This window comes from Pseudophryne corroboree, chromosome 10 (genome assembly GCF_028390025.1).
Source record: "Pseudophryne corroboree isolate aPseCor3 chromosome 10, aPseCor3.hap2, whole genome shotgun sequence".
Taxonomy (NCBI): Eukaryota; Metazoa; Chordata; class Amphibia; order Anura; family Myobatrachidae; genus Pseudophryne; species Pseudophryne corroboree.
In genome coordinates, this window is record NC_086453.1 from 328,406,709 (window position 1) to 328,423,062 (window position 16,354).

Below are 16,354 nucleotides of genomic sequence, written 5' to 3' on the forward strand. Positions count from 1 at the left end.
TAATACCCCTTTCCTTGTTGTAGGAGGGGTAATTTGATTATCACCTGCTGGGAATACAGCTTGTGAATTGTTTCCCATACTGCCTCCTTGTCGGAGGGAGACCTTGGTAAAGCAGACTTCAGGAGCCTGCGAGGGGGAAACGTCTCGACATTCCAATCTGTACCCCTGGGATACTACTTGTAGGATCCAGGGGTCCTGTACGGTCCCAGCGTCATGCTGAGAGCTTGGCAGAAGCGGTGGAAGGCTTCTGTTCCTGGGAATGGGCTGCCTGCTGCAGTCTTCTTCCCTTTCCTCTATCCCTGGGCAGATATGACTCTTATAGGGACGAAAGGACTGAGGCTGAAAAGACGGTGTCTTTTTCTGCAGAGATGTGACTTAGGGTAAAAACGGTGGATTTTCCAGCAGTTGCCGTGGCCACCAGGTCCGATGGACCGACCCTAAATAACTCCTCTTCCTTTATACGGCAATACACCTTTGTGCCGTTTGGAATCTGCATCACCTGACCACTGTCGTGTCCATAAACATCTTGTGGCAGATATGGACATCGCACTTACTCTTGATGCCAGAGTGCAAATATCCCTCTGTGCATCTCGTATATATAGAAATGCATCCTTTAAATGCTCTATAGTCAATAAAATACTGTCCCTGTCAAGGGTATCAATATTTTTAGTCAGGGAATCCGACCAAGCCACCCCAGCTCTGCACATCCAGGCTGAGGCGATCGCTGGTCGCAGTATAACACCAGTATGTGTGTATATACTTTTTATGATATTTTCCAGCCTCCTGTCAGCTGGCTCCTTGAGGACGGCCCTATCTATAGACGGTACCGCCACTTGTTTTGATAAGCGTGTGAGCGCCTTATCCACCCTAAGGGGTGTTTCCCAACGCGCCCTAACTTCTGGCGGGAAAGGGTATACCGCCAATAATTTTCTATCGGGGGGAACCCACGCATCATCACACACTTCCTTTAATTTATCTGATTCAGGAAAAACTACAGGTAGTTTTTTCACATCCCACATAATACCCTCTTTTGTGGTACTTGTAGTATCAGAAATATGTAACACCTCCTTCATTGCCCTTAACATGTAACGTGTGGCCCTAAAGGGAAATACGTTTGTTTCTTCACCGTCGACACTGAAATCAGTGTCCGTGTCTGTGTCTGTCGACCGACTGAGGTAAAAGGACGTTTTAACGCCCCTGACGGTGTTTGAGACGCCTGGACAGGTACTAATTTGTTTGCCAGCCGTCTCATGTCGCCAACCGACCTTGCAGCGTGTTGACATTATCACGTAATTCCATAAATAAGCCATCCATTCCGGCGTCGACTCCCTAGAGAGTGACATCACCATTACAGGCAATTTGCTCCGCCTCCTCACCAACATCGTCCTCATACATGTCGACACACACGTACCGACATATAGCACACACACACAGGGAATGCTCTGATAGAGGACAGGACCCCACTAGCCCCTTGGGGAGACAGAGGGAGAGTTTGCCAGCACACACCAAAGCGCTATATTTTACAGGGATAGCCTTATAATAAGTGCTCCCTTATAGCTGCTTTTATAAAATCACAATTTCGCCAAATTTTGCCCCCCCTCTCTTGATTTAACCCTGTTTCTGTAGTGCAGTGCAGGGGAGAGCCTGGGAGCCTTCCTGACCAGCGGAACTGTGTGAGGAAATGGCGCTGTGTGCTGAGGAGATAGGCCCCGCCCCCTTTTCGGCGGGCTCGTCTCCCGCTTAAAAATTGATTCTGGCAGGGGTTAAATATCTCCATATAGCCCCGGAGGCTATATGTGAGGTATTTTTTGCCAAAAAAAGGATTTTCATTGCTGCCCAGGGCGCCCCCCCCCCCAGCGCCCTGCACCCTCAGTGACTGCCGTGTGAAGTGTGCTGAGAGCAATGGCGCACAGCTGCAGTGCTGTGCGCTACCTTAAGAAGACTGAGGAGTCTTCTGCCGCCGATTCTGGACCTTCTTCTCTTTTCAGCATCTGCAAGGGGGCCGGCGGCGAGGCTCCGGTGACCATCCAGGCTGTACCTGTGATCGTCCCTCTGGAGCTAATGTCCAGTAGCCAAAGAAGCCAATCCATCCTGCACGCAGGTGAGTTCACTTCTTCTCCCCTAAGTCCCTCGATGCAGTGATCCTGTTGCCAGCAGGACTCACTGTAAAATAAAAAACCTAAGCTAAACTTTTCTAAGCAGCTCTTTAGGAGAGCCACCTAGATTGCACCCTTCTCGGCCGGGCACAAAAACCTAACTTAACCTAACTGAGGCTTGGAGGAGGGTCATAGGGGGAGGAGCCAGTGCACACCACCTGATCCTAAAGCTTTACTTTTTGTGCCCTGTCTCCTGCGGAGCCGCTATTCCCCATGGTCCTTTCAGGAACCCCAGCATCCACTAGGACGATAGAGAAAGACACAATAGCCTCTACAGGGGGAAAAGAAAAGCACTCACACAATGTCCCCTAGAAGAAAAAAATCACCTATGGTCTATGACTTCAGTGCAATATGTATGAAAGTAGTAAGCTGGGTGTTTGATGAGGTGCGGTATGATATACCAGCAGACGGGATGCCGGCTGTCAGTATACCGACAGTGGAATCCCGCCTGCTGGGATACCGGCAGCGAGTCCGCTCGCCACACTTCGGGCCCGAGTGGGAATTACGGGCGGGTTTTGGATTCCGACCACCAGTAAAATGTTGGCCAGGGCCGGCTCCAGGCATGTTCCAATAGAGCGGCCGAACAGGGCGCCGCACTTTATGGGCGCCGCTAGCTCTGGCCGCCATATTGGAGCCTGGAGCCATCCCTAGAGCTGCAGCACTGCAGTGTCCGTCTCCCCCGCCCCCCGTTAACCGGCGCCGGCCCGTGAGCCAACCAGAGCTCGCGGTCCGGCAGCTGAGGCTGATTGGCTGCCGGACCGCGAGCTTTGATTGGCTAGCGGACTGGCGCCTAGTTGAAGCTGTACACCGCCGTGGCCGCCGGAGATTGAGGGCTAGGAGAGGCGCACGCTGCGCTCTGCCTCCTTCCAACTGTCATACTGCATCGTCTGACTCTCCTATGGAGCCTCCTACTATGCAGCCGCCTGGCTGACTGGAGCTAAAAAGGAGCGGCCAGTCAGAAATCTGCTGTGCGTGCAGCTCTGTCTCACTGCTGCTGCCATTCCAGGCCGCGTCTTGGAAGAGCCAGTGCTGGCCGGATTGGGCAAGGCTACAAAGGAAGTGCAGCGTGCATGGCTGGTGCTAGGGTGTTCGGTGCCCCCCTGCAAACTATAACTTTGCACCCTTCCATACTTTACAAAGGGACAGCGCACATAATGCCCCCTGTAGCAGTGACGCTTACACACATAATGCCTCCTGTGGTATTGCTGCTTATACACAGAATGAACCCTGTAGTAATGCCGCTTATACACAAAGCCCCCTGTAGTAGTCACAATGCCCGCTGTAGTAGTGATGCTTACACACGTAACGCCCCCTGTACCAGTGACGCTTACACACGTAACGCCCCCTGCAGCAGTGACACTTACACACGCAACGCACCCTGTAGCAGTGATGCTTACACACGTAATGCCCCCTGTACCAGTGATGCTTACATGTAATGCCCCCTGCAGCAGTGACACTTACACACGTAACGCCCCCTGCAGCAGTGACACTTACACACGTAACGCACCCTGTACCAGTGACGCTTACACACTTAACGCCCCCAGCAGCAGTGACACTTACACACGTAACGCCCCCTGTACCAGTGACGCTTACACACGTAACGCCCCCTGCAGCAGTGACACTTACACACGTAACGCACCCTGTACCAGTGACGCTTACACACTTAACGCCCCCAGCAGCAGTGACACTTACACACGTAACGCCCCCTGTACCAGTGATGCTTACACGTAATGCCCCCTGTGCCAGTTACACTTACACACATAATGCACCCTGTAGCAGTGACGCTTACATGCGTAACACCCCATGTAGCAGTGCCGCTTACACGCGTAACACCCCCTGTACCAGTGATGCTTACACATGTAACTCCCATGGTACCAGTGACGCTTACACATAAAGCCCCCTATACCAGTGACACTTACACGTAATGCCCACCTGTTGCAGACACTTAAACATGTAACACCCTCTGTAGCAGTGATGCTTATACGTAACGCCCCCTGTACCAGTTACGCTTACACGCGTAATGCCCCTTGCAGCAGTGACGCTTAAACACTTAACGCCCCTTTAGCAGTGATGCTTACACACGTAATGCCCCCTGTACCAGTGACGCTTATACACGTAACACCCCCTGTACCAGTGATGTTTGCACATAAAGTCCCCTGTACCAGTGACACTTACATGTAATGCCCCCTGTACCAGTGACGCTTACACGTAACGCCTCCTGTACCAGTGACGCTTACACACATTATGCAGCAGTCATACATACACACACACCACATACACACACATACATGCTGTACATACAGTATATTACACACAATGGGTGTAATTCAAATGTTTGAAAAGTCGGTTGGGTGTCTGTTTTTTTCCTGTCTATTAGATGGGAAAAAACAGACTCCCAACTGACTTTTCAAACATTTGACTCTCCCCCATAGAGTCACACATACAAATACAGTACAGATACTGTATATACACACACACACACACACACACATACACACACACACAGTTTCACTCACTTTATCTCCACCAACTTACCTAAGGACAGAGCCGTAACTACGTGTGTGCCAAGTGGGCTTGGCACACAGCGCAGTTGCCCTGAGGGCGCACGGCCAGCGGCATGTAATGAGTCAAATTGACTCATTACATGCCTCTGAAGTCTGCTCCGTGCGCCGCCGCGCTGTGGAGGAGAGCTACAGCGCCGGGCAGCGGAGAAGGAGGAGGAGGGAGGGGGACTGGAGCTGGGATGCGGTTCCTCCATCCCAGCATCCACAGCAGCGCCGGGCAGCCAATACGGAAGAAGAGGGGGCTGCTGCAGCGGCGCTTACTACCAATGAAATAGCGCTGCGGCTCCAGTCCCCCTCCCTCCTCCTCCTTCTCACCTGCCTGCACCGAGGGGGCTGCACGAGGAGCCTGTCAGCGGGGAGATGGTAAGTATGTCTCTCTCTCTCTCTCTCTCTCTCTCTCTCTCAGGGGGACACCATCTGCCATAATGTGTAAAAAGGGGGCCTGGCTGCCACAATGGGTAAAAAGGGGGACTGGCTGCCGCAATGTGTAAAAATGGGGACTGGCTGCCGCAATGTGTAAAAAGGGGGACTGGCTGCCGCAATGTGTAAAAATGGGGACTGGCTGCCGCAATGTGTAAAAAGGGGGCCTGGCTGCCGCAATGTGTAAAAATGGGGACTGGCTGCCGCAATGTGTAAAAATGGGGACTGGCTGCCGTAATGTGTAAAAAGGGGGACTGGCTGCCGCAATGTGTAAAAAGGGGGACTGGCTGCCGCAATGTGTAAAAAGGGGGCCTGGCTGCCGCAATGTGTAAAAAGGGGGACTGGCTGCCGCAATGTGTAAAAAGGGGGACTGGCTGCCGCAATGTGTAAAAATGGGGACTGGCTGCCGCAATGTGTAAAAATGGGGACTGGCTGCCGCAATGTGTAAAAAGGGGGACTGGCTGCCGCAATGTGTAAAAATGGGGACTGGCTGCCGCAATGTGTAAAAAGGGGGACTGGCTGCCGCAATGTGTAAAAATGGGGACTGGCTGCCGTAATGTGTAAAAATGGGGACTGGCTGCCGTAATGTGTAAAAAGGGGGACTGGCTGCCGCAATGTGTAAAAATGGGGACTGGCTGCCGTAAGGTGTAAAAAGGGGGACTGGCTGCCGCAATGTGTAAAAATGGGGACTGGCTGCCGCAATGTATAAAAAGGGGGCCTGGCTGCCGCAATGTGTAAAAATGGGGACTGGCTGCCGCAATGTGTAAAAATGGGGACTGGCTGCCGTAATGTGTAAAAAGGGGGACTGGCTGCCGCAATGTGTAAAAAGGGGGACTGGCTGCCGCAATGTGTAAAAAGGGGGCCTGGCTGCCGCAATGTGTAAAAAGGGGGACTGGCTGCCGCAATGTGTAAAAAGGGGGACTGGCTGCCGCAATGTGTAAAAATGGGGACTGGCTGCCGCAATGTGTAAAAATGGGGACTGGCTGCCGCAATGTGTAAAAAGGGGGACTGGCTGCCGCAATGTGTAAAAAGGGGGCCTGGCTGCCGCAATGTGTAAAAAGGGGGACTGGCTGCCGCAATGTGTAAAAATGGGGACTGGCTGCCGTAATGTGTAAAAATGGGGACTGGCTGCCGTAATGTGTAAAAAGGGGGACTGGCTGCCGCAATGTGTAAAAATGGGGACTGGCTGCCGTAAGGTGTAAAAATGGGGACTGGCTGCCGCAATGTGTAAAAAGGGGGACTGGCTGCCGCAATGTGTAAAAAGGGGGACTGGCTGCCGTAATGTGTAAAAAGGGGGCCTGGCTGCTGCAATGTGTAAAAAGGGGGACACCGTCTGCCGCAATGTGTAAAAACGGGGACGCTGTCTGCTGTAATGTGTAAAAAGGGGACGCTGTCTGCCGTAATGTTAAAAAAGGGGACGCTGTCTGCTGTAATGTGTAAAAAAGGGGACGCTGTCTGCCGCAATGTGTAAAAAGGGGGACTGGCTGCCGCAATGTGTAAAAAGGGGGACTGTCTGCTGTAATGTGTAAAAAGGGGGACGCTGTCTGCTGTAATGTATAAAGGGGGCTCTACCTTGTGTAGTGGCGCTACTGTGCAGCGTAATTTGGATAATGGAGACTACTGTGCACCGTAGTATGAATTGCTATTATTATTTTGTGGCCACATCCCTTCCCCATGAAGCCAAGCCCCTATATAATTTTCGCGCGCCTACGGCACGCACTGCCCCTATCTTACATGGGGGGGGGGCGCCAATGTTGTTTCTTGCACACAGCGCTAAAATGCCTAGTTACGGCCAGAGCCAGCCCTACCCAATATGATGCCCTAGGCAAGATTTTGGCTGGTGCCCCCTAGCACCAACGCTAGTTCCGCCTCTGACCATGCACCCCTTCCCCAGCACCATCACCCCCCACCCATAGTAATCCTTATTTTGGTTTTCCTACCCCCTGTAATTTAAAAAAAGAACAGTATGCACATTCGGTGCACTGCCCAAAAAGGTATGTGTTCTTGCTGGGAAGGGGCATGGCCACACAATAGTACCCCCAATTCAAATTATGCCACACAGTACTGCAACTTTGTTCGCAATTTATCATGCAATAGTGTCCCTTATTCACATTACATTACACAGTAGTACCACTTTACCTTATATACGTTACTCCTCTCGGTAGTGCCCCTCATTCACATAACATCATACTGAATTGCTCTTTATTCACATTACACCACACCATATTGCTCTTTATTCTCATTACACCATGCCATATTGCTCCTTATTCACATTACGCCACACCATATTGCTCTTTATTCACATTAGACCACACAGTAGTGCCCTTTCTGTACGTTATGCCACACAGTAGGGCACCTTATACACATAATGCCACACATTAGTAATGCATTTATACACATAATTCCACACAGTAATGCCCCTCCCACATATGACACACATTATTAATGTCCTTATAAACATAATGCGCCTTACACATGCCAACCCTTATTAATGCCCTTATACACATAATGTCACTTACACATATGCCGCACATCATTAATGCCCTTATACAGATAATGACACACATAATGTCCCTTACACATATGCCCCACATTATTAGTGCCCTTATACACATAATGAAACACATAATGCCCCTTACACATATGTCACACATTATTAATGCCCTTATACACATAATGACACACATAGTGCTCTTTACACATTTGCTGCACATTATTAATGCATTTATACACATGAAGCGCATAATTACCTTTACACATATGCCGAACACTATTGCACAACCAACCCACTCACACACACACAGCACTCACACGACCGCTAACACTGTGACCTCTGCCTCTGCTTGGATACAGATGTGTGCTCATAAATCTTGCCTCCATACACCATGCAGCAGGAGATGCCTGGCGCGAGTCAACTGGTAGCTCTGATAACGTTGGGTGCCTATTTTTGATGAAAATGTATCTTATTTGCATTGCTATGTGGCTAGGATGCACAAGCAGCTTCTCCTGATTAAAATGATATGCGGCATGCCTATACTGTGTGTGACTGTGGCTGTATCTGCATACAAAATGCTACACACAGAATATAGGCATGCTGCATATCATTTTAATCATCAGGAGCTCCTTATGCCCCATGGCATCCCAGATGCCCGAGGCAATTGCCTAGTTTGCCTATGCCTAGGGCCGGCTCTGGTTACGGCACTGCCTAAGGAAATCTGGCAGGCGGGAGCTGCAGCATGTCATACTCCTGTGTTGCAGGCTGCAGCCTGGTCCCGTGTAGCTCCGCCCATTTTCCCATGTAGATCCATCCCCTTTTAGGTCCGCGGCGTGCACAGTCACACACACACACTGTACTGTGACAGGGGAGGGGGAGAGGAAGCGGCATGCTGCCGGGTCGGCTCCGCTGCCAGGCGCCCTATGTAGTTTCTGGCGCCTGGAGCTTGCGCTCCACTGGAACCACCCTCCCTACGCCCCTGGCTGCAGGATCACACTATTTCGCTTGCACAGGGATGTCCAATCATTATGCCTACATAATGTAGGTGTAGTACTTATGTCAAGGTTAGACACACTACGCACGTTAGCAAAGTAATGCAAAACAATGAACAGAAATGTAGTCACACAAAATCTAATTTAACTTTGAAATGTAATTAAAAAAAACAAGACCTGTAAAGGGCGCAGTTGCTACTTTTGTCCACAAGGTGGAACTAGCACTGGTCTGTAAAGAGTAAGTCATACAGGTCTCTGTTCACGGATGCAAAAGGCGACTTTCTGCATACAGAGCATGTGCAGATGGGAAGTTATGCATTTTTATGTATGTCCGATTCTGAGTTGGACGGAACATGGCGGGATTAGTCTTTCCGTGCCGTCGATGTCATGGTATCTGTGTCCATCATTGATGGTAAAATCCCACCTGTCGTCTGGCTGTAAAACCATCGATGGAAGATAACCGACCCTAGTATATTGTGCATGAAGGTGAATTTAAAATTAAATTATAATAGTTAATAATTTTTTAAAAAGTTCCAGGTGTATTGAGAAAATCGACATACAGTGATAATCAACACTAATATACGGACTCTGGGGGTGATTCCGAGTTGTTCGCTCGCTAGCTGCTTTTAGCAGCATTACACACGCTAGGCCGCCGCCCTCTGGAAGTGTATCTTAGCTTAGCAGAATTGCGAACAAAAGATTAGCAGAAGGAGAGAGAATTGACTGCATAGGAAAGGAAAGAGTTAAACATCTGGTGAGGGGTGGACCTAGCTGTTAGGAAAGTACAGCCTTTTTAAGGGGAGGGTTTGATATATATGGGGAAGGTGAGGCCATCTTAGATCTCTTTGGTGGTGATTTGCTTTCCCACCCTCCCGCCCCGGTGGTCAGAAATTCTGGCACGTGGTGCCTTGGCGTTAAGTTGTTGGCTGGTTTATCGTTGGCTATTTATTGGCGGAAATGAACGGCAGTTTTGTATTTGTATGGAAAACTGTAGTGTTTTACAGTTTGGTATGGTTTAGGTGCACTCACCTCCATCGACTTATGGCCGCTTGACCACCCGTCCGGGAAGGCAGCGGCAGGGCACCCAGGAGCGGTGGGTAGTCACTGTGGGGGTTGAGTTGTCACCTATTACCGGTTTGTGATAGTTTTAGTAAATTTAGGATCGGTTCGAATGGTTAGTTATTTAAGGTTAATTTAGGTTAATTGAGCCGTTCTTTTGGCTGCCACCATATGCCGGCTGGATCGGCATATTAATTAATTCTCTATTACAGGTATGCTAATGGATAGGGACAAATAAATGCTAGCTAGCAATTTTTCTGCCAAAATTCAAGTCTCCGTGTCTTTATTTCTGGTTCCAAGGTTATGAATGCTTTACTTTAAAAGAAGGGGGTCCACCAAATATCACTAGGATGTTTATTGCGAATAGAAATTTCTTAGCAGTTTCTGAGTAGCTCCAGACCTACTTACAAATAGCAATCAGTTCAGTCAGTTTCGTTCCTGGTTTGACGTCACACACATGCCCAGCGTTCGGCCAGCCACTCTCCCGTTTCTCCAGACACTCCCACGTTTTTCCCTGAAACGTCTGCGTTTTTCCGGACACACCCAGAAAACGGCCAGTTTCCGCCCAGAAACACCCACTTCCTGTCAATCACACTCCGATCAGCAGAACGATGAAAAAACTTTGTTACGCCGTGAGTAAAATACCAAACTTTTGTGCTAATTTACTTGGCGCAGGCACGCTGCGTACATTGCGCATGCGCAGTTTGCGACTAATCGCTCCGTAGCGAAAAAAAATAACGAGCAGACAACTCAGAATGACCCCCTATGTTTACTATGGTTACTATGGTAATATACTTATATGTCCTGGCATATGCAGAAAGTAGCATGAGAGGGAACAACGTGCTGCCTGATTGCATGTGTCCAATAGCTGCTCTTCTCTGCAGCCACCGGGTGTACAAAGGGGGGATAGCACCTGCCAGAGCAGCCATCAGGGGGGGACTGCGGGGACTGGAGTCCCGGGCCCTTATAGAGAGGGGGGCCCACCCCTGGCTCCTACTGCCAATACCTGGAGAGCTGCATCAGCTGCACAATAACAGCGGGCTGATGCGCAGGGTAGACCATCAAGCCTTCCCTGCACATCAGTTCTCTGTGATTCATTCCTGCAAGTCCGTAATGCTCCACCCATATGTAACGTCATGATGTGTGACATCACATAGGGGTGGAGCGGTGTGGCAGAATCTTTTTTTTGGTGGGGGGGGGGGGGCCCTGTCTATTTTGTCAGCCCCAGGCCCCACAATTTCTGATGGCAGCCCTGACACCAGCTCTACACTACAGCAGTGTCCTCAACACGTCATGCGGGGCAAGACTCCCGTCTCAAGTAAGCCACGCCGATCCTCTGTTTTTGCATGAACAGTATCTTAGTCGCAATAACAAAACTGCTTCACTAGACTGTGTTGATTCATTTGATGTGCAACACTTGTATATATGTGTGCGCAGGGGCGTTTCTACAGAGGAGGGGGCCCGTGTGCACCACCGGGCGGGCCCCCTCCTTTGTATGGCGTTGTAGACTCTGGCATTGTGCCGGAGTCTACTGCGCAATCGCAGTCCCCCTGAAACATGGTGCCCGCCATGATCCGGAGACCAATTTAGCTACTGCGCATGCGCGGCAGCCATTTTGTCGGCGATTTCCACCACGACTGCAGCGCCCGGCACTGGACTCCGGAATGGTAAGTATTAAAAGGTGTGCAGTGTGGCCCCTCTGAACCCAGGGGCCCGTGTGCACCGCTCACATTGCACCCATTATAGAAACGCCAATGTGTGTGCGACTGAATATGAATCTGTATACAGCAGAACCGAGAAGGGATGTTTGTCGCAACTGCAGCAATAAGTGTATGAGGACACATCTGTAGATGTAAAAGCTATGTGTGATATATATATATATATATATATATATACAGTGGGGATTGAAAGTTTGGTCACCCCAGGCAAAAATTCATTTTAATGTGCAAAAAGAAGCCATGGAAAGGTGGAGAAATCTCCAAAAGGCATCAAAATACAGATTAGACATTCTTATAACATGTCAAAAAAAGTTTGATTTTATTTCCATCATTTACACTTTCAAAAGAACAGAAAACAAAAAATGGCGTCTTCAAATGTTTGGCCACCCTGCAGAGTTAATGCCTTGTACTGCCCCCTTTGGCAAGTATCACAGCTTGTAAACGCTTTTTGTAGCCAGCCAAGAGTCTTTCAATTCTTGTTTGAGGTATCTTCACCCATTTTTCCTTACAAAAGTCTTCCAGTTCTTTGAGATTCCTGGGCTGTCTGTGATGCACTGCTCTTTTAAGGTCTAACCATAGATTTTCAATTATGTTGAGGTCAGGAGATTGTGAAGGCCATGGCAAAACCTTCAGTTTACGCCTCTTGATGTAATCCACTGTGGATTTTGAGGTGTGTTTAGGATCATTATCCATTTGTAGAAGCCAGCCTCTCTTTAACTTCAGCTTTTTCACAGATGGCATCAAGTTAGCGTCCAAAATTTGCTGGAATCTTATTAAATCCATTTTTCCTTCTACTCGTGAAATGTTCCCTGTGCCACTGGCTGCAATACAACCCCAAAGCATGGGGCTTAACAGTTGGACAGAGGTTCTTTTCATTAAATTCTGTGCCCTTCCTTCTCCAAACGTACCTTTGCTCATTCCGGCCAAAAAGTTTGATTTTAACCTCATCGGTCCACAGAACTTTATTCCAAAATGCATCGGGCTTGTCTATATGTTCATTTGCAAACTTCAAATGCTGATTTTTGTGGTGAGGACGTAGAAGAGGTTTTCTTCTGATGACTCTCCCATGAAACCATATTTGTACAAGTATCTCTTTATAGTGGAATAGTGTACCACAACTCCAGTGTCTGCCAGATCTTCCTGGAGGGATCGTGCAGTCAAACGTGGATTTTGACTTGCTTTTCTCACAATCCTGCGAGCTGTTCTGTCTGATATTTTTCTTGGTCTTCCAGATCTTGCTTTAACTTCCACTGTTCCCGATGACTGCCATTTCTTAATTACATTCCGAACAGAGGATATGGGCATCTGATAACGCTTTGCTATCTTCTTATACCCTTCTACTGCTTTGTGAGCGTCAGCTATTCTCAGTTTCAGTGTTCTACACAACTGCTTAGAGGAACCCATGGTGCTGATTGTTGGAGCAAGGTCAGATGAGTCTGGGCTTTTAAAACCTTTGAGATTGACATCACCTGGTCTTTCCAGACGATGATTGAGAACAATCCATGACACTGCCAGGTCTCAGCTGTCCAAAGGGGGCAGTACAAGGTATTAACTCTGCAGGGTGCCCAAACTTTTGCAGACGCCATTTTTTGTTTTCTATTCTTCTGAAAGTGTAAATGAAGGAAATAAAATCAAACTTTTTTTGACATGTTATAAGAATGTCTAATCTGTAATTCGATGCCTTTTGGAAATTTTTCCATCTTTCCTTGGCTTCTTTTTGCACATTAAAATGAATTTTTGCCTGGGGTGCCCAAACTTTCAATCCCTACTATATATATATATATATATAATCTGGAAATATTTTAAGTTGCTGCGCTTGGATGAATAAACTGCTTTCTTAAAGAATGGATTATTGAGATAAATGGAAAGCGCTAAGTATAATAAAATTAATAGTTGGAATGGTTATAGATAAAGTATAAAGGAGCGGTACCTGTAGGGAAAAAAAGGTATTAGTAAAATATTGTTTACACTCTTTTGAGTGAATTGGTAAGGAGTGGCCCACGCACTGTTGTTAATAGTCCTGGTTTGCCAAATGGTGCTTTCCTACCTGTCCCTGCACTTAGTTGTCCCGGAGCCGCTGGTGAGCACTGCGGCTCTGATCTTGAGTGCGGCGGGTGGCTTGGCTGGCGGCGCTGAGTCCCGCTGCGTCCAGCAGGCTGTGCGCGCAGATGGTGTTCTTCCGGCTCCTGTCACCGCTGGTGTCAGCGGGTCGTGTCGCGGCCGGTGTCCTGGCCGTGCAGTGGGCTTTCTTCTCCTTAGAATGCAGTCTCCAATGCGTTTCATGCAGTTGCACTTTTTCGAGGAGTGGATAAAAAGTTCTTTATTTAGTTTTCACTTTATATTAAGAAATACCGGGCGGAAGTTCCGGTATTTTTTAATATTTTTTTCCCTACAGGTACCGCTCCTTTATACTTTATCTATAACCATTCCAACTATTAATTTTATTATACTTAGCGCTTTCCATTTATCTCAATATATATCATCTGATCTGGGGGTGCTGGATGAGTAATACCATTCCAATATTGTTATACAATGATTGTTTAACAATGAATCACACTTCCCCTAGGTCAGTCAAGTAAAAGATGACAGGGGCCTCAAACCAGAAATAACCAGTTCTGGCAGGTCTGGTGGGGTGTGTGAGGTCATTTTGATGTCATAGTGGCAACTGCCTATATCAGGGCTGTGCTGTTGCTGTCTCTCACATATGCCTTCAGAGGCCTGGCACGGCATAGCACACTGGTAGAAGGTTAGTGACTGGACAAAGATTAGGGCAGCTTGGTTCGAATCGTCGGCAGACTTTTAGCATGACTATTTTATTTATAATATATGACTTATGACCTTGGGGTTAGCATAGTATTGGATAAAAACAAAATGGCACACCTACTGGGACAGTGCCGTTACTTAACAACCACAAGTGGCTGCAAATGGGCCATTGGAGATATTTGAAGAGCGCTGTCTAGCTGGGTCTATAATGTTCCTAATGAAATCCTCTATGTTCGGCTGCACCTATGACACCTCCTTGGAGTTGTTTGGTGAGCCTATAATGTTGGAAATTAAATCCTTTACTCTCTCTCTGCCTGCCTAAATCCCAGTGTGCCAGTACTGCCAGCTGATCCATTTTAATAATGTGCAGAGATATAAGAGAATTGTATTGTGCTTTAGTCATTACTTTTGTTTTTATCCAATACTATATACAGACGTAGCCATGCTGATCATGGCTACATCTGAGGGAAATGTGCACCCTCAACGTGGCTATGTGCACCTGTGCCTAGCTGTGCCGAGCTGCTGCATTTGCCGCTCCCATCCATGCGTATGGGGCACACACGTCTTAGACGTCCAGATGTACGCGGTGCGGCTGCGCCTAATAAGACGCAATCGCATATGATGTAGCCACGACGAGAATGGCTACATTTGTACAGTTGTAATCCCTGATAGCATCAGAAATGAATGCTATGGTGGTTATGACTGTCCCGTTCCCCCCCACACACACACTCATCTCTTGCTCTCTGTTTTCACTCTCTCACCATTGACGTGTAGGTGCGTTCTTCTGCGGTCGGGTAAAAGGTCAAAATAGCAGATTTGAGGTGACAGAAGGGATGACGGGTTAGGCAAGGTTAGTGGGTGGGCGGGTGGTCTGGGCAAACTCTGCATAGTCTCTTAATGCCTAGAGGGACGGGCAGTCCTTCAGCCATGGGTCCCCAGAGGTTTCCTCCACAAGGGGGTTTTTCCTCTCCTGAGTGCTGAAGGATGACTCTTCATGAGTCATGAGGCTCCCGCCATCTTGTTCCTCTTATAGGACAAGTTTGTAAGATTACTGGACCAATCTTTGTCCAAAATTCCCTTTTTTATTATGCAGAGTAAATAATAATAATTACATATAATAATAATAATAATAATAATAATAATTATAATAGTAATAATAAGAAGAAGAAGACGAAGAAGAAGTAGTAGAAGAAGAAGAAGAAGAAAAACAGGCAGCATTTTACTTAAAATAAAAATAGACATTTATTTTAAATATATTTTGCTTGACGATGTCTTTATTTTATTAATAAATCCTCTCAAAAGGTGAAGAAATTACACATATTTGGGGAGACAAAAATATTAGGAAAGTTCAGAACTATGTATTGTTTAACCTACACAAGAGAGTACCAGGCGAGGCAGCCATGTTGGACGTACTACATAGGTTACACTGTGCGATTAGCCAAACATGGCAGTAAAATATACAAGGGTACAAAGAAAAGCAACTAACAGGACACCTAGTTCTGCAGCTTACATATACCTCTTTCATACCTAAAACTGCAGGTCTTACCCGGGAATACGGTCCCGGGATCATGCAGGGACATTCCCGGGTAAGGCGCCTTTCATACCGCAGTCAGCAGCCCGGCATATTGTCGGGTTGCTGACGTCAGCGGTGACGCGGCGGGGGCGGTGCTAGAGATCACATGATCTCTAAGCGCCGCCTATACATAGAGAGTGAACGGGACCCGAGGCGCATTGACCCGGCTCCCGTTCACACCGCACAGGGGTTCAACCCTGCTCAATAGCAGGGTTGAAATACCGGGTCACTGGACCCGGTATTTCAACCCCAGCACCCTTTCACACCGCACCTGAACACGGGTTATGCGCGTTCATGTGCCAAAAACCCGTGTTCAGAGGTGCTGCTGTGAAAGGGGTAATAGTAAGGAAAATGGTCTTGCTCTGTAATTGCTTTTAGAAAATGTTCTCCTTTATAAAAAATTTAAAGTGCGCTAAGGGGAAAGTAACAAAAAAGGGTCCAGTTAGATTTTGAAATAATTTACAAAAAAATAATAATTATCTGACCATAAAATAAGAAAAAAAATAAAAAGTTATATTAGTAAGCTCATATTGTGAATTGCATAAAATATTTATATGAAGCCCACAAGGATTACTGACACCTCAGGGGGGATGTGATAACTCTGGGCTGTGGTAA